Source organism: Rhinolophus sinicus, chromosome 14, assembly GCF_057876585.1.
Source record: "Rhinolophus sinicus isolate RSI-liver-muscle chromosome 14, RSI-T2T, whole genome shotgun sequence".
In the NCBI taxonomy this organism is placed as follows: Eukaryota; Metazoa; Chordata; class Mammalia; order Chiroptera; family Rhinolophidae; genus Rhinolophus; species Rhinolophus sinicus.
Window position 1 is genome coordinate 65,859,929 of NC_142514.1, and position 27,320 is coordinate 65,887,248.

General features: G+C 38.2%; 1 long non-coding RNA gene across 1 annotated transcript in view; it reads right to left on the minus strand.

Annotated features, from left to right (window-relative positions):
• Positions 1-26,200, minus strand: part of LOC148755707 (uncharacterized) — a 53,387-nt gene extending 27,187 nt beyond the window's left edge. Inside the window, exons 1-2 of the long non-coding RNA XR_016018476.1 lie at positions 26,071-26,200; positions 2,752-2,886 (exon numbers count right to left, since the gene is read on the minus strand). This is a non-coding gene — a long non-coding RNA (uncharacterized LOC148755707). The remainder of the gene's footprint in view (positions 1-2,751; positions 2,887-26,070) is intronic.
• Positions 26,201-27,320: the final 1,120 nt, after the last annotated feature.

A 27,320-nucleotide genomic window follows, 5' to 3' on the forward strand; every position in this document is an offset into this window, starting at 1 on the left:
CATTGGATTTCTCAAAAGCTGATCAGCTGTGCTCAGAGCCTCTCTTGCCTGCGCCAGTGTATACTCAGGCAATGGGACAAAGGATGGGGTCGGTATTTCTCTGCCGGAGAAAGGATCTTCATTTACCAAAACAAAGCTTAGAAAACTGCACTACCGACAGCAGACAGCTGCACTTACAGAATGGAATCTTAAAGGACCAAATTCCAGTGTTCATGAGGGCAGTCAAACTTTGCAGGTTTCTGAAGAAATACCTGAGGGTAGAGCCTGTCCTGGATGCTGGTCCTTCTGCCAAACAGGTCTGAACGCCAGGATGGTCTGAATACCAGGATGGAGAGCCAAACATTGGGATAGAGGATATCTTTTCAGCTCAGCACTGGGGTTCCTAGTTTGTGTCCAGGACTCTACGGAAGGACTGATCTACATATTGAATGCAGAGGCAGAAGCCAAATATACAGAAAGGAAGAGAGAGAGAGCGAGAGTGAGAGCGAGAGCGAGAGAGAGAGAGAGAGAGAGAGAGAGAGAGAGAGAGAGAGAGAGGAAGAGAGAGAGAGGAAGAGAGAGAGAGAGAGAGAGAGAGAGAGACTCTAGTGCTGAGAAACGTTGAAGGGACTCTATAGTGTCAAATATTAAAAATGCTTGGAGTGCATTCTCAAAAACAGTTTGTGTTAACTTGTCACCTGCTTTTACCCCTATAGTTCTTCCGCTTGCCTATATTAAAAGTTAAATATTCCAAGGGAGAGCCGTACATTTCAAATACTGTAGCTCTGCAAACAGTTTCAATGAAAACATATCATTTGAGACCACAGATATTTTCCACACTTTCCTTTGTTCCTCTTGGATACTTTTCTAACTTATGTTTGATTTCATCACTCTTTAAGACCAGAAAACATTATCAGTGGGACAGCGAGAGCCCCAGCCCAACAGAACTCTCGGAAACAAGCAACAGAAGCACATTGTTTGGGCTGCAGATCCTTTTTTTACTTTTCCATATGTTGGTCTACATGGAGCTAGTGATAAGGCAGAGTGTCTGTCACCCCGACAGCTAGTCTGGAGGCTCTGGTAGGGAAAAACATACAGCACAACACATTGGTTGGAAATGGAAATGGACGTTTGGATGAAATGTTTTGTAGGTAAGGAGCTTGCTTTCCAACTAGTCTGCAAAATCCTGAGACAGTGCCATGTACCTATCATCCATAATGCATGGTTTATTTTTAGTATACATTTACATACAAAGTTGATGCTAAGTCCTTGATGAACACTTCTTTCCAAAAAAAGTTTACTGGCTGCTGCAGAGATACAATCTCCATTTAAACGACATCCGTCGTGCTTTGCCTTGGTGGCTGGCCATGCATTTTAAAGACAGCTTCTTCTTCCCTGTTTGAAACAGGAGACCCACCCTCAAAAACCAAGAGCAACGTTATGATGCTTCGTCCTGTGTTATGTCTGTCCCAAGTTCGCTTCTTATCCCTTTGATCATCAAATAAGTGACATCTATAGCTATGTATAACTTTCTATGTTATATAATAAAAGCAGATACATATTGAAGACATGCTATAGTTCAAGATTCAAAGAAAGCAATATAGGTAGTGGAGGCAAAAGCAATGAAAATTTTAAGTGGAACCCACAAGAAATCCCTCCTCCTGAAGGGATAGTAATAATAAATAAGGAGATGAGTAATTACTGGTCTATTGCCATAACCTGCCATGTTATAAAATGAGTTTAGCTCTACGATAGGTCTAGAGTAGACTCAGAAGTCAGTAGAAGTCCAGTAAAATCTAGGCTTACTATTGACCAAAGCAAAAGATACCTACTGGATTCCAGGACCACGTCAGAAATCCAACACCATGCCAAAATTGTGGAGAGGTCAGAGAACTCTGGGCCAGCCTGAGCACACACTCTCCATATGGGGACAAGATTTTACTGGGAAAACCTTCCACGTCTGCTCTGATCAACTCAAGCCTGGTTTTCTGGAGCTGAGCTAGAATAGATGGGCCTCCAGGGTGTGAGAGAAATAGGGAGAAATGTTTCATAGAATCATACTTCATCTTGGCCATTTAAAGTAACCTCTGAATTGTTAAGCCAATGTTTAGAGAGATGGATGGGATGGCCTACCCAGGGTTTAGTACTTAAAGAAATGTTACATAATCTATGTGGTGAATACAGCTAAGTATTCAGATTTTTGAGGTAGCTTTCCTAAACTTTACAATCGCCCAGAATTTGGTCTTAAGTTAGAACAAGAAAGCCACATAGGAACAATATTTCTTTTAAATTACTCCACACTATGAGATTACATGGGGAGCAGATGAAGGTGGAATAATAGAGTTCGAAATATTGTATTTCAAGAAGAAGAAATAGAGTTTAGTAAGACTTCTGAACATTTTGAACATGTCTAGAAGCAAAAAACAAGAGCCTCGCCTAAACATTAAACATTAGGGGAAGATTATTTGTTCAGACCCGTTTTATGTTGCACAAAGAAATAATAAACAAGGGTGCTGAATTTGCAATATAGAATGTACCCTGCTTTATGAATATAGATGCAAATGTGTGGTGGTAATCGTCAGTGATTACCATTTTACCATCATGATATAGTCTGTAGCTTGGAGGCAAACTGTTAGAAAAACGGGCCTCTCCAGGTTCTCCATTCTCCCCAAGAGGAACCCCAGGACCAAACCAGGCTTTTTCCTTGAGCTCTCTAGTCAGAGCATCAATAACCAAGTGCTGAACAGTGAAGGGCCCCCAAAGCAAACTCACCATGGCCTGGACAATGTGAACTCGCGTCACTTTAGTGATGCTGTTTGGAGAGGGACTTGCTAGGTGCTGCCCATGTTTCATTTCCAGTTGATCTTCTGTGACTCATTTAAATTGACCGGGGACAATAGTCAGCTCCTGAAATGCAAGTATTTCACTTCGTTCATTGAAATGGACCTTCAAGGGCTAGAAATTGTACCCGTTTCATCACTTCCTGGCTGATAGTGGTAGTTGGATAATGTGGAAGGTAGAAGAATGCCGAGGAAACTGGAAGCTGGTTTAGATAATATTGCCTTTTCCACTCCTGCTTGTCTCTTTCCTTGTTCAATTCCTGAGCAAAGATTTTTCTTATGGTTCAAACAAACCATAACTACAAAAATGCTATTTAGTGAGCACTGTTCTAAATACTTGATCACGCATCAACTAATTTAAACATGACATAGACCCTTTATGGTAACTACTTTATAAATAAAACTGGCACACTCAGAGAGGTTAAGTAATTTGCCTGAGGTCACACAGCCAATGAATGAAATCCAAGCCTTCATCAATCAAAAGCTGTTGACCACTATGCTATAATTTTCATGAGCCACACTGATATTAACATCCAAATTCTTGATTCTCAAATTTATCCTCTTATTCTTGCTTCTGCTTATCTATCATCCAACCTTTCTTACCTGCATACCACTTTTATCTTTTTATTGTGTTAAATGATTTTTAAAAATTAAATTTGTTTTGCTTTCAGAATTATTCTTGATGTCTTGGTTAGACAATTTCTATTGGAAACTGACAGAAAGCTGTTCAGTGGGCAGGGGTTGACTTTCCATCCCCAGAAGCCCTTTCATAATTTTGCATTACAATTTTGAATTGTTTTTTTTCAAAGTGGCACCCCTAATTCTATTCCAGGCTCAGGAGACCCAGATCCACCTTCAGGATGGAAAGCAACTGCTTGGAAACTATAGAAAGGTAGACAATTATGAGAGGAAAATGTGTTATGATGTTTCTGAAATTGAAAGTCAACAAAAAAAGAGAAAAAGAAAATAAAAGACAAGACAAGACTGAGTGGAGGTCAGGATACACTACAACTCTGAGAATAAAGAGAGGAGAAAAAACAGCTAGAACAAAAGACATATAAAACAGAGAAAGTCCACATTGAAGATCAATGACTAGTGAAGAGAATAAGGTGAAATTCATTCATTATTCCTGCAACAAATATGTATTGAGCATCTACTATTGTCTAGAATTGGACTACAGCAATAAACAAGCAGATAAACTCTTTGTCCTCCTTGTGGAGTTCATAGTTTCGGGGGAAGATAGATGTGGACTAAATAACTATGAAGTTTGAAAAGTGTTGTAAAGCTCTGCAAAGCACTTTAGAATCTGAAATCTGAAGGGCTAATAGAAGTTATATAGGCAAAGATTAGGGAGATAAGTGATAAAAGCACTGCATAAAGAATGTCAAAAAAAGATTATAATAATTCCCTTTATCTCATGTTCAGGCTAGCCCAGTTTATCAAGAAGTTCATTGAGTTTCCAACATTTTTGATTGTTCTATTTTTACAACCATCTTCTGCAGAGAACTCTGAAGTTTGTTTAGGGATCATACTTTATGATAATTTAGAAAATAAGATGATGATGTGTCTATATATGTATTTTTTGCCATTGAAATATCTGACAGATTTGGGTGCACAGTAAGTAAACACAGATGTGAATGAAGCAAAATAACGGAAGGAAGTAATGATGGAAAACTGAAAGTGAAAAGGCCATGTAGCAGATTTCACAGATGATTTGAACACCAAAGGTCAGAGCGTATCAACCCTACGTTTAGGCTCCTACACAAATATCATATTACAGGAAATATGTACTGGAGAAGAATTAAAAAGGTGCACAAGAGGGTAACCAAGATCAAAATGTCTTGGTATGAGGCAGGGTTAGTAAATAAGCTTTATGGAAGGAAGAGAAAAATGCTGGGCGTAACGTAGCCTTCCTCATCCTGAGCCTCCGAAGACCTGCAGTTAGTTACGTGGCTGGGGAAAAAGATAAATGCAAGACCGGAAACTTAATGAACTATAGAGGCGTTGGAACCAATGTGGTTACACATGGAGTAGTTTGGGAGGTGATTAGCAAAGTCAGCAGGAGGTGTGTACGTGTACATAAACTCACCAAGAAATTTGGCTAGATACAGATTTGAAAGTGCATGACTGAGATGAGTATCAACAGTGAGAAAGAAAAGAGAGCTCATCTGCTTTGATTCCTTACAGTGAGCCTTTTTTTCTTCTATTTTGCAGAGTAAAATAAAAGACATATAGAAGGCTGTTAGTAACATTATTAACTCTTCAGGGCTAATGAAAAACGTCAACCAATTGACAAGCAGGTATGAAAGCTGGAAAGGGCAGGGAAAGTGATTCTGGGCAGTTCCTCTTATAAGATCAACACAAAATTTATAACTGAAATCAACAGAAATATTTGGCAACTTAGCAAACACTTGTTTTCCTGTACTATGCAAAGATGAATTTTTCTATGGTACAGCTAAGAAAATCACATGAAAGTCCCAGGAACGCCTGTTCATTTACCGACTGACCCCATTACCTCTGTGCCGTCCTCTGTATGAACTGTTCTACTCCTTAGATAATGATTGGGAGCTTTTTCCAACAGCTGTCTACTAGGGAATCATCCTCAGAATTCTCTTTCTGGACCACAGGAGTGGGTGTTTCGGCATCACTGCTCTGGAGGCTATTCCTTAATATAAAACATCCCTTGCTATTCATGCCTTCATTCACTCACCAAATATGGTTTGTGTACTGTCTGCATGCCATGTACTGTGTTTAGAACTGGACATAAAATAATAAATGATATTAAGAAGAAACTTTTTTTTTTCAGTTTCTCCTTAATATCGTTTATTATTGATTAAGGAATGAGGCAGACCTGAAAAAGATAACACCCCTCCAGAACCAAGGACTTTCTGATTATTTCAAGGACAATTTAACGACTGTCAAAAGAAAAAGAAAAAAACAAACAAAAAAAAACCTTTTTTCAATTTTCAACATGTGCTCATACCAGACTGCCCTTTAAAGGGAGGGCGTAGGTGAGGTCATAAATGAATATTGTAGGGTGTTCTAAATTTGCACACAACTTAAGTGCAGGCCAATTCTTATTCCAGTCTTAGTGGCTTTGTTTTTAACTATGTCAATCTGGCTGGTTACCAAAGCTCTGCTCTTGACAGATGGACACAGGACAAACCCCAGGGTTGGAAGTCTGAACAGAGCATATAGCCCCCCCCAAAAAAAAATGTAGGGGGAAAAAAGCATTATCAATGTATGTCATGCAATTAATAAAACCTAATGTTGTTATCATTTTTTTTTCACATTCTAAATAAATATTTACTTCCTAATTTTGTATTTGTAATTCTGTCTTCCTTTTTGGAAGAGGCTTCCCCACCCAAACTGTATATGAGTTAGGCCCCACAAAACCCAGAACTGCCGCTGATGGACATATGTGTATTCTTCTTTCTTAGCTCTGATGAGCTCTAGCTATGAAAACTTGGACCAGTCACTTTACTTACCTATTTATTGTTGTGGTTAAAATAATAACCAGTTTTTCCTTAGAGTATGTATAATAATACTTTCCAGGCATGGCAGGGGTGATTATTAGAGAAGGTTATCTATGGAAATGTACTTGGCAAGTTAAAAAATAAAATATATTATTTAAGGCATTATTTAAAAAGCTACTAACCCTCCTTACTTCAGTCTGGAATTCCATCTATTGCTTCAGCCTCAAAAGTTGCTTGTGGGATTTATATTGTTGTTTATGTCTGGAATTTATGTTGTTTGTTTTCTTTCTTTCTTTCTTTCTTTCTTTCTTTCTTTCTTTCTTTCTTTCTTTCTTTCTTTTGTTTTAAATGTATTTAAACCCTGTATCACTATCTAATCCCAAATTCCTTCATGTGGACATTGAATTATTTACTTCTTTATAGATGTCATTGGACTTAACACTGAAACAGTGTATATAAGTGAATATTTGTGGATTTGTTCAGTTGGCTGGAATACTAAGATGTTGTATCCTAATCATCCATCCATCCATCCATCCATCCATCCATCCATCCATCCATCCACCCATCCATCTATTCATCCACCGACCCACCCATCTATCTGTCCACCCATCCCTTTAGTAAACATCTAATAAATGCCTAATGTGTGCCTCCTTAGAAGCCCAGACTGTGAACAGAAGTGAGGCCACTCTGGTGAAAGTGGGTTGGAGGACCCAGAGCCAGCCTGACTGGCTCCCTCTGCTCAGGGTAGGGGACTTACAACCATGGAGGGAAATGGGTGATATGTTTAGAGCATGACTCTGCCAGGTGCTGGCGCTATAATAATTAATGCTCTACAGTGCCTCCCCTCTAAAAGCTTACATTGTCATGAGGAAGACCATGAGATAAAGAGACAAATCATAATAACCTTGCCTAAGGGAGGTAAGGGAAGCTATGTGCAGAGCGGTTATCTTTTGAGGTAGGCCTTGAAGAATGAAGAGCCCTTCTACTATAGATATCACCTTCCACTGAGGCACAGAGATATGCAAATGTGTGCCAATGAGGAAGAGAGGGGCCTTCTGTGGATGTGATACAGCAAACATGGAGATACAGCAGAGGCATCCTTTAGTAATGAGATCCTGCAAGCTTGGTTGACTCTTTATTCTGAATTTTGTTCTTCTGAATGCAGTGAGCAGCCGCTGAAAGTTTTAAATGGGGTGACGTGACCAGCCTTGCATTTGAAAAACAATATAGAAACACCCCATTGGTTCTGAGCTTCTAGCACTGCAATCCTATATCCAGATTCCAAAATAATTTGCCACTTGATGTATGATGAGTGTGGATTTCTTCAGGATGATTCATAGAAACCACTATCACAGACTCAGCCATCTGATATTAACTGAATTTAATCTGAAATGGGGAGTTTCAACAGTATTGAGGAAAGAGAAAGAAACCATATTTGAAACATAACTCTTATTTTAAAAGTGTTTAGAAAGTAAGAATTCTGGAACTATAACATTTTGCTCTCTTCTCTAACTGTGCATTTCTTCTAAACAATTTTCTGAGATTTCTCCATTGATTAAAGTTAGGACTTCACTGTGGGATCTCTTGAGTTTTAGCCAAACATAGATTACTCTTTTGATAATACTGTGCACAGTAAGATGGAATATGCCTACTTTTGTGTATCTAAAAATGATTAAGAAGTTCTGTCCTGAATGTGAAAACCAGAATGAAATGATACACATTAGGCACAAAGCAAAGAAGTAAAGTACCACCCGGAAAGCAAAAAATATGGGTTTCAACATGGGCATATCTGTAGGTCTATCAAAAATATGGTAAAGCAGAAAAACCTGCTTGCATTTAGATCCATGTTTCTGAATTTTCCAGAACGCAGGCACCAGTCAAATGTGGGGAGATGGAACACTTTCCTGGGTAGGTCCTCAGGGTAGAGTGAGGTCCCGAAAGAGCAGAAATGTCAATTATTAACCTCAATGTGGGGGCCCCCACATTAAGAGTTCATATCTGTAAATGCTTTTTGATTCTCAGATAAGCTGTTTTCTCTATCAGCACTCCCTCAGTAACTCCAAACTTCTTTTTTTTTTTTTTTTTTTTTTTTTTCAGTTGAGACATGGGGTGGGTACGGTGGGGGTTGTGTTTGGGGAAGAAGAGAGTTAGAGCTCCTCTATACCTGGGAAAATGCTAATTCCTGTTTTTAAGAAAATAGGCTAAGAAAAGGCTCAAGGGAGTCTAGGACATCAAAGAACTCTTTTTAAACAACTTTTTTGACGATTTAAATGAAAATGAGGCAGACATATATGGATTAAATTTTCCCCTTAAAGCAGCCTGAGGTTTAAAGATTAAGGGGGAGAGAGATGGTGGTAAAACGTATTGGGGGGTTATTATCAGAGTTTCAACTAACCTGAAACGGAGTGCATTAACCCATGAAGTGTCCATGTGCATTCCAACATGCACTTTTGTGCGCACACACACACACACACACACACACACCACGTGCCCGTGAAACAGTCCCTTCACAGTTGATGATTTATGCAGCTTGCCAGGAGAGAAGTAGGCCACACCAGCCTTGAAAGCACTTTAGTTTGGTTGTTTTTACTCATGAAGGACATGTTGTCCTGTAATTATTCTGTCATTTCTTAAAAGGTGAAATCCTTAACAGGTTTGTGCTTTCTGTGTTTCTCTAAGTGTTCTTGTCAGAGCATGTCTAACTAAGTTGGAATCCTCATTCCACAACTCCTTTATGGGGAACAAAGAGGAACTGGACATTTTAAAATGTGTGAAAGAATCTAGGAGAAAGAATATTAGTCAGGGAGGACACAGATAAGATAGAGAAAAATTGCAAACAACATTCCTGCTTCTTCTTTGAGCTATCAAAACACCTACAAAATACTTTCTGTCATTAACTTTTTTTTTTCCTTCCTCACTCTGTCAACAAACAAGTATAATTTTGTATCTGTATGTGATAACAGAATAGGGTAGGGTAAAAATAGCTAATGTTTAACTCAGAGAGAAAATGAAAAACATACAACTCCAACCAATGTAAATGTTAAAGTTATGTTTTAATACTTAGGAGAATGTAAAGGAGATTCTGGCATTGATCAGGTTAGTTATTTGTTCTTTGTCCTACTGATAAAACGTACAAGGTTAGTGAATTAAAAAAAAAAAAAAAGGAAAAAATTTAAAACATTGAATAATCAGGAATTCTACCATTTCAAAGATGAAATGCAATAGGAATGCAACTTATTTTTTCATATCAAAATTAATTTCTCAATTTGAAAGGTCTAACACTATGAAATGTTATAGGGCATTTCTGGGCCAAGTCAGAATGAACAGTTACAGGCTTATTATCTACCTAAGAATGATGTTCTAATTTCATGAATTGTAAAAAGTCACGCCTTCTCTAAGTCCACAGGAAAGTCAGATCAATAAGTGAAATGTCTGTGTGCTAAAAGGCTTTGTATGATTATAAAAACAGAAGTCTAGCTGCTCTGTATGATATAGGCAGTTACTTTCTGATACATTCGCAAGGGTAGGTATCCTCCACCATACATAGCTAGCTATCCATTTGTTTAGACCCAGCCCACAGAAACACAGCCACTCATCATTCTATCAGCTACCTGACCTGTGCCAGGGCAATTTAATAGTCCCGTTCCCCCTTCTTATCTTCTAACCTCCACACTATTGCTCAGAAATCTGTTAACTTGGTCTTTTGATAATCTGACCCAAAACAATCATGGATGTCAACGCTGAGATTCAGCCAGTACACAATGGCTTGCAGCTACAGTGTTGTTTGTGTTGGTCTTTTCTGATTGTGACACCAGGTTGTGGGTCAGTGTTCTTGCCATATTGGTTGTTTTATACATTGTCTATTACCCTTGAGTGGATGCATAGTGACTCCTGTTTCGAATTCCCCAGGTTATCGTCATTACCTCTCAATTAACACTGCCACTGACTTGATTCCGGCCTTTGTCATATGTTGCCAAGATTGTTGCAATAGGCCCTGTTATGGCACAAGATCAGCTGTGCTCCCCATAGGATACAGACGTGTTGAGAAAGGTCCAGATAAGCAAAGCTGCCCACCAGGGCTCTATTATTATGAGAGATTTAGAACCTTCCAGAAGAACAAAAAACAAAAGATTTAGGGAAAATAGCAACAAAGAAGGGAGTTTTGGTTCAAGAAAAATGGGCTAACGTGAGAGAAAAGAGGCGATGATGAAGATGACACATATCTGTACTCAGAGTGTCCTCCACCGAGCCTCACAGACGTTTGACTGAGTCTCAGTGGGCTGTAGGTGAAAACCAAAAGATAATTTCACCTCAGTCTCAGCAGGACATTGGAAGGGTAGCCCTTGGCAACATTGATTTCAGCACCTTCTGCAGCCAGGGAAACAGGTATCCTCAGCAGAGACCTCAGTTCCATCTGCAGTCTTTGGGTGGCCACAGGAATAGCATCTAATATTTATTAAGCATTTACTATGTGAGGCATTGTCTTAAGTGTTTTACATATAGTAGCTTATTCAGTCCTCACAACTTGGCCGAATTCACTTAGCTAGTATGTGGAGGAGACAGGATTTAGTTCTAGGCAGTCTTGCTCCAGCTCTTATGCACTTAAACAGGGAGGCAGGAAATAGTGAGTTTCACAGAATAACCAAAGGAACTAGACCTTATATGCGATGCCTTTGAGGACTCTCAGATCTACTTAGGAAAAATAAATTAGTGGGAGTGGTCTGTGAATAGCCAGGGAAATTATGCCGTGTGACTATTCATGCAAACCTATTTTTACCTTCAAGCTATCGTGGCCTAGAAAACACAAGTGATACCTCATCCCATCTTTACTTCTGCAATAATTAAATGCTTTCAATGCAAATTTGCTGTTTTCATCCTCTGACTTCAGAACTTTCAGTGGATCTCCAGGGCCCACTTGTTAAATCCACTTGCCGTAGAATGAAGTGTGTGTTCCTTTCTGCCCTACCCCTGACTACCAAATTGGTAGCCTCAATTCCCATCACTCCCCAACAAGTAGCTGCACTACAACCGGGCCTTAGTATGTGACAATCACCAAATATACCACGGCTTTCCCTGCCTCTGTGTGTTTGTTTATGTTCTTGGTCTTTGCATATGCTTTTCATCCTCCCTAGGATTCCCTTCTCATCTTCATTTACTGTGAAGTTAGTTCCTTGATCAGAAGCAAAGCTATAAGAAATACCATGACAGTGGATAATGTGCTCTGTACATCCATGGATGGTAGTTTTAGCAGAAACACTGTGTGCAGGGAAGGCAAATCCATGCTCAGAACACATGCCCATCCCACTAAGAACATAGCTTCCATGATGAAAGCTAGCCAATGCAATCAACCCGGTGGCTGGCTGCTCACCGTAGAGAATGATGCTATATCAGGGACTCTGAGTTCGCCTCTGATACTGGCATTTTGGGTACTCTGCTGTGGCTGAAGCCAGGTTGGTGTTGGTGAGTAAAAGTCCTTGCTGTTGAGCCCATGTATAGCCTCCAACCCTGCCACCATGACCAAAGGAACTAGAGATTATATGAGACGCCTTTGAGGTTCATGAGCCTTTTGGGAGACAAAAGAGGTGGCTGGGGAAAGAGACTGATTGGTATCCACAGGATGGGTCATCCTACCCACTTGATTATTAAAATCCTCCTCTGCTACACTCACCTTTTGGTAAAAATTCACATGGGACACAAGTATTTTCACATTGTTTGCCTGTCAAAGAGCTCTATCTATATACCTCTTCCCCAAATTTCCTTGTTGCCAATTTTCCAATTGTGATTCTTCCAGATCCCTAAACACCAGCCAACCTATTGGCACCAGCCTATGAATCTATATAGACTCTCACTTCTTGCCATTTCTCCCTTTAGTGCATATCCAAGTGTCCTGGTTAAAGTTCTAGGATTTCCCTTTACCACTGTCCTTCAAGGATGTCCCACTATGGCTGTTCACTTTGGGGTGGTGCCTGAATATTGTGCAGAAACATCTGTAAACCAGGCATGAGCTACCTCTTCCTCAGGTAACAAGTCATAGGAAACATATATGTATGTATACTTGCATGTAAGTATTTTTTTATTCAATCTCACTTGCAAATAAATTAATGTAAAATATAACAAAAATGTTTTTGAGCAGTCAAGTTCGATCTTAGGAGGCAGCTAAAGCTAGTATATAAATTAAAACCCGTGTATTATCAAAACCCTTAGATTTCAAAAAATACAGTGAGTAGCATATCATTTTTCAGTACATTCAACACAGTCATTTTTGCCTGTACCACTGGACTAGATAGTTTCTTTGGTTGAGCATCAGATAGTGTAGTTAGCTTGCCAGACAAGTAGCAGAGACCATGCTACAAGATTTACATACTACAACTTTAAACACCAGAGAAACAACAGCAGAGCAAGATGCTCACCATATGAGAGGCATGTGGGAACTGAGACCTTAAGACAGAAGAGCAAATTCACACCTCTCCTCTCATACTCTAAATAAATAAATAAGCACGCTGACTAGACAGTCAGCCCAGGGTAGGGATTATTTTCAAGTCAATATTAAACTCTACTTCAACAATAAAAACTGTTTGTTGAACACTTATTCTCTTTCAGAAACATACTAGGTTCTGGGAATATATGGCTGAACATATCTTGTCATTACTGATATTCAATATGAAAGACAAAACAAATCGCTTTGCCCTTAAAGGGGTTTGCATTGAGAAGATATGAAAAATAATTACTGACAATATTTACAGAAACTCATTTAAAATCTCTCTCTCTCTCTCTTATATATATATATATATATATATATATATATATATATATATATATGTATATATATGTATATATATAACATTGTTTATATCTTGCTGATAATATAACACAGAATAATAAAATGGTAACAGTTATTTAAATACCCATTGTTGATTGTGTGACAAACAATGAGATACACACTTTGTTTTTCATATACTAGTGACTTAATAGTGTGGACCTGGGAAAAAAGATACCTACCTACCAAGAAGGGTTCCTGGTGACTAACTGAGCTCAAATTGAAAACAAACAAACAAACAAAATAAACAAATAAAAAACAGAGCCTAGCAGCCATTTCAGGGACCTCTCATGCAAACCAGGCTTCAGAGAAAAGACTGCACTGGACTGCCTGCCTGCCCTGTGTTCCTGCCTTCTGAGCCAGTCTTTATAAAGGAATTTCTGCATCCAGTCAGAGCTTTGCAGCTGTATCCCCATCAGTATCTTCACGAGGCAAATATGACCACTCAGGACAGTGCTTTTCAGACCAATCAAACTGCAAGCATTTGGGATCCTCATTTACATGAGGATGGACCAATCAGGTACCAGAGGCAGGGACTTCTTTCTATATAAGCCAGCTCCCTTCTGGCTCTGGAAGTCCACTTTCCCTTTCTACCGGGGACTGAAGAATGTGTTTCCCCATCTAGAGCTGAAACATCAAATAAGTCTTGCCAGATTAGAATGGAATAGAGAAGAACACAGCATGGCAGGTAGAGCTAAGAAGGTGGAGTAGACCAGAGCAGAGTCACCTCTCCCCAGGGCCACCTCACGCCAGGGCCACTTCACAACTCTATTGCTTCATAATTGAGCTACAGCACTGTTGAGCTGTTCAACAACCATGCTGTTCTCACAGCCGTGCTGTACTACAATTGTATTGCACTGAATAAAGTTTCCTTCTTTACCACAACCCAAATTGGGGATTACTGTTGGCATTGAATTTGTGACAATGACAATGGTTATAGAAAACCTGTGGTTATTATTACCACCATTAAACAGATGAGACAATTGAAACTTAAAGAGATCTCTTAACCGATGTTTCCAACCTCGTATAAGGTAGAGGTGGTCTTTCTGTTTGAGTCTAAATCTCATATCTTAGCCACCAAGTGAAGTTCTTACAGGAACATGCAAATGAGCATTTCAATTCCCCCTCAGTAAGAACTTTGCGAGTTGACCCCTTTACCTTAGTTATCTATCTACAATTTACAGGGTATAAACAATAAAAAGTGTTGGGTTCAAGTGCTAACGGCTTTCTTGCCTGGTTGTATAACCTGGGCAAAATCAATTAACCTTGATTATCCTCAATAACTTATCTGTAAGTGGGTTAAATATTAAGTAGCTTACGCTATTGGCAAGTCTTAGATATTCAAATGTTTTCTAAATTGAAAAGTTGAACCCAAATGTAAAATGCTATCTGCCTTCCTTACAATGTCACAAGAGGTCAAATGAAAGTTAAAAATAGTAAGGTACAATTTTGAAAATTACATCAGTATTTTACCCAAGAATTATTATCATCCCCATTACAAAATATAAAATCAAAAGAAACCAACTCAAGAAAATCATTAATTCCTGAAAGAATGTGTTGGTAGAGTTAAAAAAATCTCTCTCTGAAAGACAGCGAGCACCTATACAGACCAGCTGAGTGGTGTTAGCCAGTTGTTTAATCTCTTCAAGCCTCAAATTCCTCCTTTATAGAACTGCGTGGTTGTGCTAAATAATTTCCGAGTGCCCTTACCAGTCTAACGTTCTATCAGTCGAGACCTTCAGGACCCTCGGCTGTGACCACTGCCTTCCACTTAACTCTGATCAGACTGGAGAATTTTACAAAATCTTTCGCCCAATTGATCTGGCTGTATTTCAACCACAGAAACTCTAAAGATAGTGTGCCGTTCACTTTTCTGAATTCAATTGACCTCTCAGCTTTGTAAAATGTATCTTTCATTGACTTCAGTACCAACCACTTAATCCCTGGAAATTTAATGGAGGGAATTTGAGTTTGAATTTCCCTGGTGTTACTGGCCTATAGAAAATCTTGTTACTTAAATCTCACTTTTATGTGTTATGTTGTAATTTTTAAGAGATCATCATCGCCATCTCCTATTTCTGTTAACTCTCTCTGAAAATCCAAATGGGTTTATTTCTTAAATTGCTAATAACCTTACCCACTCAGACAAATTATCAAGTATATGGACTATAGTTGAACATAAACTCATTTTATTTGATGAAGGCAAAAAAAAATACAAAGATTTCCATTTTGAGAGTAAAACTACCAGGATAAGTTACTTGGAATGCAGTTCAACATGAAGAAATGCCATAAATTATCCTGAAAATTTCTTTGTGTAGGTATTCAGCTCTGTGTGCTTTTATTGATAAAACAGCACCACCACCACCCCCTTTTTTTACGGGGACTAACAATTACATTACCCGGGAAAAGAATTTGACTTCTATTAGCTGCTACAGAACGTGCACAAAAAACTCTTATGGTCTTATGCTAATTTTAGCAGAAAAAAAAAAAAAATACACCCCCTGATAAGGTCTGCCTGGTACTTCAGCATAATGCCACCTGCTTTGTGGCCTTTTGCTCTCTCCTGTAAGAGTAGCTCAAGAGAAGTCATCCCACTCAAGTTAAAAGCAAGAACCAAGGTGAAAGAAAAGTGTTCTCAGATACAAAGTAACAAATGTACTGCTTCATAAAGATGCTTTTGCAAACAAAAGTCTGGCAGAGCTCAGGAATCAGAACAGAAGGCAATACAGAGTTCTACCAGGCTGCACTTGAAGCTCTCAATGTATGCTGGATGAGTCCCCATTCACTTCTCCCCAACTGGGCATGCGTTTTGGCAGTCAGTCTTCTGCTTAGGTTCTGCTATTTGATTTTCAAGAACTTGCTAGAGTATACAAAAGTTAAGGGGGGAAAAAAAAATCAAGGTTTCTAATTTCCATATGTTTGAGTAGAGTCTTCAGGAGTGACCAGCTGCATTCCAGAGACCTGTTTGAAAGCTTGGGCAAAACCTCCGCTGAGTCAAAGAGGAAGGGGCCTCGTTCCCTTTGCATTAGTCACTCTGTAAAAGATTAATCCTAATGAGCTACTTTTTACAGGCAGGCACACCCAGGCTTTGCATTACATACCGACGATTTCTCAATATTTAGGCCAAAATGTGTACACTCAGATGCTGATAGATATCGTCTTTCCAGAAACCATTAACCACGGTATTAACTGTAATAACTTAGTGAGGTTAAGGAATGAGGCCAAGTTGGGGGTTGTTGGAGTTGCTGGGGAAGTAGCTGTTCAAAGCAGTGTAAAAGAACACACCGATGGAACTATGTTTTAAAAACAGAACGCAAAGAAAACCCAGTCGGCTGTTTTCTTGTTTCTTCTGTGTCACACTGCCATCCCCTCCTCTGTGTCTTCGCTAGGTCAGTTTTCAGCAGGTAGTGCTGCTTGCTTAATTGATTTCATCAGTTAATGGCAGCCACTGAGATTGAATTTGAAGTTTTATACTCAAGAAATCAGCATGGAGACAAGACTTCCTGATACATTTGCCAGATCCTGGGAGGAGAACCACACACGGGACGGCTGCGCTGATCTGAGCAATTGTAGCAGTTCACTACCTTTGCACCATGACACGACTCCACACTGCTGCTGAGCTGGTGGAGGGGCCTGTTACCGTGACTACATTTCTAGGAGTTAGGAGTTAATGTCTTTATTCCAATGCCGTTCTGAAATTAAATTCCATTTATAGTCCACGACTACTTTGCCTTATGAACAGGGTTTTTGAATCTTATTTTTCTCACCTATCTCTTGGGACTTTCATGACTATAAGACAGAAAACAAAAAGGTAAAGAAACCAGAAGAGATTAGAAAAAAAATTGAGATAAAACAAAGAGGGGAAGGGAAGCAGAGAGAAGCTATCAAGTCAGTGATAGGGATTCAATTTGAATGTAAACTTAATGAATTTAAGAATAAATGTTAATTTTATTACGTATATATATACATTCATAAGTATATCACAGTGTTAAGTGATGTCGATTTAACAAGCCAACTAATTACTTTCGTCCTTTGTGCCAAGCTGTGAGTGAAACACATCCAGGCTACATCACTTTTAATTCTCTGTGTTATGTGATTAAGGACTCTTAGTATTCCCATTTTGTGGATTCGGTATCTGAAGCTCAGAGAAATTAGTAACCCTGCCCAAGATCACACAACCAATAAAGAAGAAACCCAGGAATCAAGCATAGATCTTCTAAACTCAGGAATCAGTTCTTTAGGGTTATAATACAGTGGCTCACCGAGAATACCATGAATGATACCAGCAGATTGGAATAAAGACTAAAACAGAGGTAGGGAAAAGTTCTCTGGGAGGACAACGGAAGGGATAATTAATTTTAAATAGCTTCATTAGGAAGTTACTTGTTGATCCACGGTTGTTTCAATGCCTTCAAGATGTTACCAAGAGTTTTGAATGTCAGTTTAAGGTATTCGGGTGCTATTTTAGGAACCGAGATGCCCTATCACATTTCTGATTCAGGGTAAAAGCCTCAGGATCTGTGAACATAATACCTAGCACACTTTGTTTTGTGGGAAGAGAGCAATAGACGGGTACGTGCACCTGACGTGCCAACCTCTAAAATCAAAGAACAGGAACCAACATAATGTGGTGCTGGGACCACAAGAATTTGCCAAAGAAGGAGAGGAGCCAGCTTGTGGGCACACAGCCTTCCTTTTGCCATGAGAATGTAAATTCCATAAAGTCTGGAATATCCTTTGCTTTGCACATTGTTACAACATCAGCAACTAAGACAGTGCTCTTTAAATGTTACCAAATAAATTACTGGGCTTAAGAAACTTTAGTGGACTGGGAAAGAGCTGGCCCTCATCTGAGATTTTACCGGGTAATATTACCCATTTCTTTGCTCACCATTCAATCTTCCATCTCAGACCTTCCTTCTAAGATTATGTTTCTTTGATTTGAAGTATATCCTTTAGTTATTCCTTCACTGAGATTCTACTTATGATAAACTCAGTTTTTATTTTTAAGACTATTTTACTTTACCCCCATTCTTGAATAATAGTTAATTAATCATATATGCAATAGTCCGGGTCCATATTTGATATTTCACTGCTGACCCCTTTCAAGCCTCACCACTTGTCCCTATCCTTCTGCTACACATCTAAGAAAGCTGGTAAGAAAACCTGGGTGCTCCCACTTTTAGAGCCAACAGGTTCAAACCATTCAAACCCTGGTCCTCATGAGAGAACTCTCACCTCATATGCAGGCCCTAACCAAATGGCCCCAAGCCATTTGCCCCTCCCTGATCTCAAAACATAGATTGAATCTGCTTGGAAACCTGTCCTCTATCCCCAGAAATCTTCATTATGTGAGTAATAAAACTTTCTATATTATTTTGGTGCATGCGTGACATTATTCGTTTCAACATTTGAACCAAATTTGGGTGAGGGCAGATCCATGCCATCTTTGAGGAGTGACCACAACAACTGGTGCAATGAGCAAGGTATCCAGGCAATGACTGTAGCACCGGGGGTATTTCTTCTGTTGCTTTGGCTTGATAATTGGCAATACTGCCTGCTCACTAGCATGTGCTTTGCATTGTGTTGCTGCCTCTTGGAAAGTTTGTGCTTTGAACTGTGCTTCTTTGTACTTAATTCTCTGAGTCCACTGCTCTTAAGTTGAAAGCTTTGGTAATTGGCATTCAAGGACAGGCATATGGGATTGGGCCTTACAATGGCCTTGGGCTGTGTGCTTAGCACAGACTTATCTGTATGTGTCAGAATGAATTGTTGGTCTTGGTTTCAGCAAAAGCCGTGACCTATGCTAAGATAAGGAGAATGACTCTTACCTTGTGACTGTTGGTTTTGCATCTCAACCGGATATTGGTTCCCATCCTACAAAACTTTCAGATGGATATCCTATGCAATATACAGGCCTATTGGGTGGTCATTCATATGGAGCAGAAACACCCAACCATGTAGCACGCTGAGGTCTACAGTCCTAAAGTCAGATTTCTCACTAGGATCCTACCAAATGCCTTTGTTGCTGATATTGCTAACTATGCCTCTGTCACCGAAGAAGACCCTGATGCTCAGGATTTTAGGGATAACACCCATGGCACCTCTGAGGCACAGCCAAGTGGTTATTTCTGTCATCACCATGGGGGAGGACCCTAACACTGATGATACTAATATGAAACTCTGGAGGAAAAAACATAAATATGAGCAAGGTGGAAAGGACCTCCCCAAAGTGTATCCAGTCACCACAGGAACAAACAAAACCTCTGAATTTTAGAAACCCTGACTATAGGGTAAGGAAGCAAACAAAAACAAACTGACAAAACTGACACAGAGTTTCATATGTGACCCAACTGGAAATCCAAGTTTGCTAAATGAAACAGTACAAAAAGGCAAAAGGATGTTCATTGGTTTCTGTGCCTCTATATCATAGATTCTGAATTAACTTTAACATCTACTGAGATACATCAATGGGTAAAAGTTCGTGGCCTTAATCAATACTCTGGGTCTCGAATCACAGTTATATTTGGAGATTCCACTAAATTTAAATGAGATACCACCTGTAATTTTAGGAGAGTTATTGAATGTAAAGTAGGACACAAACAGGTATGACACACCTTAACCATTGGAACTATTGCCTTCCTTAAATCTCACATAGCCATATCATCCAATGTCCTAAGGTACCCCAATAATGAGCACATATACTCTGACCCAATGATAAATAAATTAAAATTAAATTAAGACTTTGACACTTAAACTAATTGGCTTGACAAAAAGATCTGATGGACATCCTCACCTCCCAGCCCCAAGTTAAAATAGGTAACATACCCAATATAAATTAAATAGGGCTTTGAATGATTGAAATCTATTATACAAGACCTATTTAGAAAAGGGGTGGTTAGCTCCACTTTTTTCTATTTAAAAATCCAATTTGGTTTGTTTTCAACCTGGAATGGATGAATAGTATCTAGTGGGGGATTACTGCACCTATAATGCTGTGGTCCTCATATTCAATATTATTGAAATTACTGGCTCCATAGAATCAGCACTGGTAAGTTCTATTCAGTCATGGATTCAGCTAAATTTATTCTGTCCCTGTTTCAACATCTTCTAAGTCACAGTTTACCTTCATTTTCAAAGGGACACAATATACTTTTACCTCGCTATCCATGTACCCTCCTTTGGTGGTGGCAGAGAATTCAAACCATACAAACTAGATCATGTAAGGAAACCTTCACTTCAGCCCTTAACTGTTTAACCAGCATAAGACGGTCTCTTCTCTATACTCTCTCAAGCCATTTCCAGAACTTCTTGGGAGTCTGCTCTCTCCATAAAGCCTCATTCTGTGATTAATAAAACTTTTTGTACTCTTTTGGTATTTGTGTGGCACCATCACTCATCACATCTGAGCTAAATTTTGGGTGAAGAGTCCATCCATATCTGCAACTGATCACAGGAACATACAGTTTTAGTTGCTGGCTATTTGGTTTCAACATACTGAAAGCATTACTCCACTCTCCTTTTATTTCTAGTGTTGCTATTGATAATTTGTTGTCAGTATAATTTTATTCTTTCAAAGGTGTTATTTTCTTTCCTTTGGCTGCTTTTAGAAGCTTTACAAACAAACTGGTGTTCTGAAGTTCCACTATGATGTGTCTAAGTGTGGATTCAATTGTATTTATCACGTTTGAGTTTACTTGTGCTTCTTGAATCTGATTATTCATGTTCAATACCAATCTTGGAACACTTTCTCAATTACCATTTCAATATTATCTCTTATCCATTCTTTCTGCTATTTTCTTCTAGATTCCTTTGGAATATGTGTTTGACTTTCTTATTTGATTCTCTACGTCTCTTAAACTCACTTCCATATTATCCTTCACTTTATCTTTGTATGCTACATTATAAGAATAATTTCCAGAGATCTACCTTCCTGTTTCCCAATTCTCTCTTTAGCTAGATCTAATCTTTTGTTTAAATAGATCATTAGTTTTATATTTTCAATGACTATATCTAAAAATTTTATATATTCTACTTCCTTCTTTTCAATAATGGACTAGTCTTTTTATAGTATCTTATTCTTGTATCATGTTTTCACTGTCTTTTAAAGTATTTAGTCATTTTAAATATAATAATCTTATAGTTTCTATACTTCTTATGTATTCAGAACACTGTCTTACATGTACAACTTTCTCTTTCTGGTATGTGATCACTTGTGTTTATGGTGATTTGTTTTCTAGTGTGTTTTGTAAATTCTGAATGTGAGGTGATTTGGAATAGAAGTTTGTCTCTGAGAATCATATTTAGCCTATTGAGGATCTACCCTTCCATAAATGTTTTATGTTTGCTTTTACATAGTATCATAACTTAGGCCTATGAGTGTAATTTTTTAGTTTGAGGGGGTCCTTGCTCTTAACAATAGTATAAATTTAAATTTAAAAGCACACGTGCCTAAAGGAAATCATGAGGTATAAATTCTCAAGTGTGTAATTTCGCCCCCCCCCCCCCCCCCACTTAGAGCTTATGTTTATACAGAAAAGCATCCTTGTCATTTTCCTAAACAAGTAGGCAGGGTTTTTTAAATTTATGCTTCTGGTTCCAGATTTATGAATGGGGTCCCAGTTATAACTTTCTCCCTTATTAGGGCTTCTAGGCATTGCCTCTTATTGTTTGCTTGCTGAGATAGGTAACCCCTTTTTACTAGCTCTGAAGTATCAGCTCTAGTTTACTGCACTGCTTGTTAATTTCCGATTTATTTTTGAACCATGCTGTTTTTCCTGACTTTCTCATAAGCTGGCCTATACATTTAAAAGTATGTGTCATATATATATCACATATATATATATATATATATATATATTATATATATATATATATAATATATATATATATATAATATATATGTGATATATATATCATATATCTATCTATCTTTATATATATATATATATATATATATATATATATATATCAAACTAAAATTGGAAGGAAATGAAGAAGCAGTGTTTCATTGCTGGGAGAATTTTTCAGCTTTCTAGTCTGTCATTGGAAGTCCTCACAAAATAGCTTCCTCCTCCTCTTCTCTAGTATGTACCTAATGTAGTTTGAAACTGGAGAGCACTAGAATGTGGAACACATCAAATTTCACAGGTGTCTGGATGCATTTGGAATAAATAAAAGTGTGGTATTTTTCACATTAGCGTAGACCCTTTATATCACAAGTTTCTCTGATGCAAGATGGAGAATAGCTGTGGTTTGTTGGTATATGTGAATATTTATTCATAAATGCATATTTATTTGTGTACATAAATGGATACATATATAGACATAGATGTTTCACTTCGGAAATCATTGCTTGTCAGATTCTGATTCTGTCTTACCCAGCTGTGTTTCTTAATTACTTCTCCTGAGGGGTGACACTCATCAGAGTTCCCAGAGCAGTCTGGATTCAGAGTAGGCAATATTTCTTTATCTCACAGCCCCAATGTAGTGGAATGCGATCACTCCAGCCATAACCACTGTGCTCTTATATTTTGTGTGCTACCGATAAGACCAAGAGCCCAGTGCTCCTAGAGTGACCACTGGGCTCCTGAGTTAATGCTTTTCCTCAAGTGTCTTATTTCCTCGACTGAGTTTTTTATTATTTGCTGCCCATGTCTTGAAAATTTATTCTGAGAAGAGCTAACCCTGAATCTGATTCTGCTCCACCTTATTCTGGCTAGTGTCTTATTTGGGATAGAACACCTGCCTCAATTGTTGATAAAGATGATGGAGGTACTACAAGCATCATCAAACCTCTTGAAGAACTCTCTCAAGTATAGTTCACCTTGGATTCTCTACCTACACAAGTTCCCGATTGACCTTGGGGCCCTGGTGCCTTCTCTTGGGAAACCATATATTCTAAGTTGTTTGTGCTGGCTCTGTTCTTTAGATAACATGCCTTACATATCTTTTCCTGTTCATGAGAGGTATAATTAATGCTTATCACCAAATTTCCAGAGAAGTCACTATCAACTATTTGTACAAGGTAAATACAAAATTTAATCCCTATGAGGTGTAAAATACATATATATATATATATATATATATATATATATATATATATATATTCTTTTCATTTTATATACAAAACACATAAATAGAAAATGAGCTGCCAAAACATTCATCCAGGTTAATCATTTCGATATTTATTTATAAACTTGCTCTAGCTATCAATCATTAAAATAAAGATAAGACCTCCTATATCTTGGAATTTTTATCTTTACAATAATATAATAGATCTCTTTTCCATGATTGCTCTTATTACGAGTACTCAGTTCCTACTCTCTAACCAATAAACTTAAAGTAATTCTGCAAACGCTATAATATATAATCAATTGGCCACTTGAAATGTACAACCTCAAAACAGATATTTCAGTATTTTAGTTATAGGACAAAACCCTTATTTCAGTCCTCTATGAGTGCGGTACAACGTGAGAGAGAAACACACACACACACACACACACACACACACACACCCATAAAATTAGTGGATGAGGGAATAGGGCTAATTAGAATAAGAATGTGGTGCCAGCAGGGTTTTAAAGAGAATGAGGGATGAGTTGTGAGAGAGCAGAGGGATGAGAACAAAATTGGAAGGAAATGAAGAAGCAGCTAGTCCAAGAAAGGGAAAACATGGTCTGCAAAGAATGCCTAAAAAGGATTGGGAAGCATTTTCAATTATCAAGACAAAGAAACTGGGCAAACACTTCTAAAATGATAGAAAAGAACAAAGCTATGCTGTAGAGAATGAGGGCCCTTTTCTGGGGGATGGGGGAGGGGTGGCTGGTGTTTGGAAGTACGATTTGGTGGAGTCCTTTGGCAGACATTTGTTCAACTGAATCTTGTAAAATTTATTTCTGGAATTTAGAGTTGGAAAGTTGGATGTAACAGAATATTTAAGTAAAAAAAAAAATTCTATGTAAAATATACCAATAGCAAAAATATGAAGTCAAGTCTTATATAACTTTTAAAACATTAATCTTATTTTTCCTCAGGAAATGATTATAATTCCATCCATAACTAAAAGAAAGATTAATTTGAAATTTAAAAAACCTTCACATGCTTAAATTATTCTTAATAATCTAGAGATAGATGTGTTTTGTGGGAATCAGAAATAAAAATAAAATATATAAAAGTGTGCCATCAAGGAGAAAACCAGCTGAGGCCTATTTTTTTTTTTTTTTAAGTCTTAATATCTACTAAGCTGCCCACATAAAAGAAACATGCATCTTACATATTTGTCATATTCAAACACATTAATCATATTCAATGCATTTTAAAATATCACCATATATATATACTTCATAGATGTAATTCAGAAAATCTTTGCTAATTTTCACTTCCCTAATCTGCAAACCCCCAGTTCTCACAAAGAACCCCGCAGTCTCACTTCACTTCTCAGCAAAGATTTAATAGCTGAGAGCTCTATCATGTTCTCATATTACTAAGACTTCATTATTTTTACATGCCACGCTACAAGACACTTACTAATATACTATTAAGTATTATCATAAATAATTAAAATGCAACTACACTTGACAAAATGAAAGAACAAAATGTATTCTGTGTTGCAGTCAACTTATGTGTATGTTGGCCGGAGTGAGCTAAGCACATATTTTAAAAATAGAAAATCAATTACTAATAACCTCAGTTGGACGGCAGTGGGCCTACCTCTCATTAGTGTGAGTTAGTGAGGTCTTTTACTGGCTTCTACCTTTCAATTAAATCATATAGTCATTATATCATTATCACTGTTAAATTCAAAAAATTTTGAGTACCAGTAAAGCTTTATCTTTGTGCCAACCTTTTCCACATAGCCATGTTTTTCATTCCTCGTTGATTTAGTATATTCAGCACTTTTTAGCACTCTCGTTCTTGCCCCACACACTTCGAGGTAAGAATTTAATATCCTATTCATTGGTCAACATATATTTAGAAGCACATACCATGTGGACAATAGCACCATATGGACAATGTATAAATGTATGTAATAGTCTTTGCCTTTAAGGAGTTAATGATATCATTTGGGAAATGAGATTGGCATAAAAGCAAAGAAAGAAAAAAAAAACAGAAAAACGAGTGTATCAGAGCACATATCAAGTTTCAAACTGTGTGGTCTTCACTCCTGAAGCTACATGTTCAGTGACACTGAATCCAGAAAAACTTCCTGGTTTCTATGAGCAAGTGCTGGGAGTAAGTGCTGGTCATATGTGTTCTCTTGACATCCTGCATTTACTCTGTCAAACATTGCCCATTTTCATAGCAACAATGATATCCATGGAACGTAATGTACCAGCTCTCATCAGACTATAACGTGTCTTGAAGACAGGGCTGAATCTTGCTGACATAATAGTTTGCCCTCCCGTGGAGGGCTAGGTACAGAAAGCATTGGGGAGAAAAGGGTACGACCAGGTTAGAGATAGAGGTGGGGCCAAACCACACAGGGCCCCGTCCTGTTACACAGTTTGGCCTCCAGCCTCAGAGCAACAGGAAGCAAGCAAAGGCTTTGAAGCAGGCAAAGATGGCAGGAGCAGATTCAAGTTTGGGAAAAAGCCCTCCATCCCCAATGTATTGAAGAGGACAGTAAAGAATGAATGCAGAGAGCTCAGATAATTTGAAATAAACATTTTGTTAAGTGAGGAGGGGCAGCCAAAATTAACATGTGTTTGTGGTGTGATTTACCCAAATTTGGGTAATAGCCAGGTTTTCTTGGCCAGTAACATAGAAGTGCGGTTATTGCTCTGTTGTTATGAGTCACCTCATTATTTCTGAAGGTAAACAACTTAAATTACATTACTATCACTTTTAATAATATTTGATAGACTGGAGTATGTACTACGTTAAAAGTTAGTTATAGAAATTGAAACAAATTAAAGGTAAGACAGAAATATGCGTATATTCAAAAAGTTGTACTTACCCTCTTAGCAGGTGGCTCTGCTGAGATTTCAAAGGAATCATTTTGTTTTCTAAATCTATTCTTAGCTGCTAATCTTGCTAGGTGTGCCGTCCAGATTGACTTTTTAAATAATGATTTGCCATCCCCTTTGCTGAGGAATATGAAATTGCCCAATCACTGTACAAGAAAATAAAATTAAAGTTTGAGCCTTTAGGATTCCTATGGTAAACTGGGATTACGTTGGGTTTCTCGGAGGTGTGGCTCTGGGTAGGGAGCGGAGTAAGGGGGTAGCATGAAGTTTTTGTGGGTTGCAGCTAATTCCACTTGATCCTGGCAGGAACAATGGTTTTCTCCTCATGTTACTTTTCCTGCTTTAAACCTTTAAATGGCTCCCCAATGCTATCTGGATCACTTCCAAAGCTTTAATAGGGTCTGCCAAGCCCTGCATGGACTGGCTGCCTCCTACCAGTCACTCCAGCTTCATTTCACACCTTTCCCCCCAGGTGTTCAGGTATACAGTTCTTCTTTACGTTCCTTGAATGTGCCTTTCTTCCTTTGACAAGGATGCTTGACCTCTTTCTAAACTCTACCTGGAATGCTCCCTACCCGATGCCCATCCCCACCTCCAACTTTGGCTGTTTAATTGATTCCCACAGTTTCCTTAAATCTTAAGTTCAATGATTACTTTTTCAGAAAGCAAGCCTTCCCTGAGACCTCCACCCCAGATTAGGCAAGACGGGCTCATTTTATGCCCACATAGCACTGTATAATTATCCTTCATAGCACTCACATGTGTACTTTTAATTGATTTATTTACATCATCATTTGATGGATGCCTTCCTCTCATCAAACAGAGCTTTGTGGGGATACGTAGTAAGCATGTCTATTTTTGTGCAATGTTATATCCCTGGGGTTAACACAGTACGAGACGCATAGTAGATGTTCAGTAAATATCTTTAAATAAATAAATGACTAAGTGAATGAATAATATGTTCTATCTAATAATAATATGTTCCTTAATTTTTTTCTCTGTGTATGGTTTCATAACCCTTTATCTGAGCTTGGGTTTTTCTTTGTGCTTCACTTTGGGTCACTTAACTCTCTGGGTGCCCTTACAGATGCTCCCACTGCCTTAAATAGACTGGTTTGTGAGAAGATGGTACCCACCATGGCACAGGCTTAATTCCGGGAAGTCCTATATGAACCCACAAAGAGAAAAATTTCAGCTTCTTGTTGTGCTTGCTCTCTTGAAGCTGAGAAAAGACAATAAA